Genomic DNA, 2,755 nt, shown 5'->3' with positions numbered 1-2,755 from the left:
CGTAGTCGGCAGGATTTGAACCTGCGTGGGGTAACCCCAATGGATTTCAAGTCCATCGCTTTAACCAATCGGCCACGACTCCAGATGTTGGCAGTAAGCCTGTATTATTTATATGAAGTCATAGAATGGTTACAGCAGACAAAGAGGACCTTCTGCCCGCCCTGTCTCTGTCACAACCTAGCCGGGCATGCACGCGCGTTATTTCCTCTGTGAAAATTCAGGGAGATCAATGTTGTTTCCTCCAGGAGCCTCAGCTTGTTCTGAATTTCAAACTGTGGAAGGTAATCGACCTACAAGAGCCACAAGGTTGTAATGCATTCCTCTCAATCATCAATAACATCATTCACATCTTCCACTTCTTTGCTGCACCTCCTTCCAAACATTGCAAACTCCACTTGCATCGTTCATCCTGATATTTTTCTCTTTGACATTTTAATATGAAGTTGCACAACCGATGTTAATCAAGTTTGTGTTGGTGAATATGTATCCATCTTCTCGGGTTACTGAACTGCATTGACACACACAGAGGAACAAACACCAACACATACAACGAGAGTGACAGAGGCCGAAGGAGAGACAAACACCCAGAAAGCAAGGATGTCACCAACTTGGCCAATTATTGTTCCATTTCAGACTCCAAATGTAGTGAATATTTGCAGATGAACTGAAGTCAGAAACACGGGGGTGTTTGGGTGGTTTTCTTTTTCATTTGACTGATAATTTATTCTGCAGACAGTTTGTGTTAGTCAGGAATGAGAAGAACGGGAGTTGGCAGGATTGGAACCACGTGGAAAAACGCTTCAACCACTCGGCCAGGACAACTGAGTAAAGGCTGCATGTTGTTTGTTTAAAATAATAGAATGAATACAGGGAGTTCCAGTGAAAGAAGGTCTTCCAGTCCGTGCGATTGTCCAACCTTTTCCCAGTCACCCTGGGATTTACACTGTCTCTCCTCATTCTCCCAACGGAAATACAACACTGCACAGCTCAGCTGCCCCTTCACCGCACAGGGAATCTTTTGGAAGCGTCTCAAATAACAAAGCACCAGGAAGTTTGACAGCGTTGGGAGTAAAGCCCAAATCATCAGAGAGATCGAAACCTGAACCAGCGGCTGATCCCGCTCGGCCTCACTACCACATTCAGATTAGACACAAACATTGTCTTCACCAACATTGATACTGAATTAGAATATTAAAAAAAAGACCAGGAATTAGCCATTCGGCCCCTCGAGCATCCTCAGCTACTTAATAAGATCATGTGAAATCTTCAATCATCCTCCACTTTGTAACATCCAGAAGTTTAGTTGCTGAACAGTCTCCACTCAAAATTAAAAGAGAAATGTCCTGTTAACTGCTTTTTTTTTTGCTGATATGAAGTCAGGGAACTAACATGGATAGTGTTTGGGTGGTGAAAATGGGAAACTGAACCACATTGGCACACACAAAAAATCACAAATACGCATTGTTAAGATTTGAAATTGTGAATATTTTCACACTGTCTTTCAATGTGCAGAAAGTGGAGCTGTGATCAGCTTATAGCTCAGAAGATGTACAGCAAGAATGTATATAACAGGCTGATGCTCACGGTGCCTCTTTGGAGTCGGTGAGCTGCTTCTTACGATTGTGACCATTTAAATGTCGTTCAACGAGTCCGGTTCCAAATTCTGTGCTCAAAATGACAAGAAAACTCGCTGAATTTGCTTATTGTCTTGAATTCAAAGCATCACATGGAAGATAAGAAAGTTAATCTTAACCGTGGTGTTAGGAAACGTAAAATGTCAGAAAGTTACAGCAAAGAAAGAGGCCATTCGGCCCTGTGTGCTGCTTTCAAAGAGCAGTGTGATTGGTTGATCTGAATATTCAAAGATATTCGCCATTTAGGAAGAATGGGCAAAAAGGAAAACGAGGCGGGGTCGCGCTGTTAATAAGGAACGAGATTGGTACATTAGTGAGAGAGGATCTTAGATTGAAGGATCAAGATGTAGAATCAGTTTGGGTGGAGCTAAGAAACAGCAAGAGGCAGCAAACATTGGCGGGGGTTGTTTATAGGCCACCAAACTGTAGTGGAGTTTACATTTACAAACTTCACCAAGGACAAGTTTCTTTGACCAAATGGTCTGTGTTGGATGAACACAAGTGTCCTCTTCAGCCAATGAGTAGAACCATTGCTGTTCGCTGGAACATGAAATCGATACTGTCCTCCTTTAAGGCAGTTCTTAAAGCCTCCCCCTTTGACCCACCTTTTCGTTATCTGACCAAATATGTGGCTCGGTGTCACACTTTGATATATAATGCTCCTGGGGAACGCCTTATGACGTTTCATTAGGTAAAAGGAGCTTTATAAATATAATTTGTTGTTGTAGTCCATATATAGAAAGAGACAAACTCCTCTTGCCTCATTCATCCTGGTATTTTTCACTATAACTTTGTAATGTGAAGTTGCATAGCTAATGTGAATACAGTTTGTGTTCGTAAAAATGTTTTCACCTCCTAAGGGAATTGAACCACATTGACCCACACAGGAACACTAACAGGTATACACCGAGACTGACAGGGGCCTAAGGAGAGACACATGCCAGAATGAAATCATGTCGCCAAATTGGCTAATTTTTTTTTCCAGTTCCGACTGGAGATTTGCAGAAGGCCGAGAAATGAATGGAAATAAGAGACTACGGATGTGTTTGGATCTCTTTTTTCTCGATTCGAACGATCATTAATTCCGTCTGCGCGTGGTTAAAATTGGAAGTAATGGAAAA

The 2,755-nt window shown here is 42.1% G+C and overlaps 1 non-coding gene across 1 annotated transcript; it reads right to left on the bottom strand.

Annotated features, from left to right (window-relative positions):
• trnas-uga (transfer RNA serine (anticodon UGA)) lies at positions 1–82 on the bottom strand. The gene has a single exon. It is a non-coding gene; the product is annotated as a tRNA-Ser (tRNA).
• Positions 83–2,755: the final 2,673 nt, after the last annotated feature.

This window comes from Cetorhinus maximus, unplaced genomic scaffold (genome assembly GCF_964194155.1).
Source record: "Cetorhinus maximus unplaced genomic scaffold, sCetMax3.hap1.1 HAP1_SCAFFOLD_487, whole genome shotgun sequence".
Taxonomy (NCBI): domain Eukaryota; kingdom Metazoa; phylum Chordata; class Chondrichthyes; order Lamniformes; family Cetorhinidae; genus Cetorhinus; species Cetorhinus maximus.
Note: the sequence above shows the minus strand (reverse complement) of the source record. Positions and strands in the feature narration are given on the sequence as shown.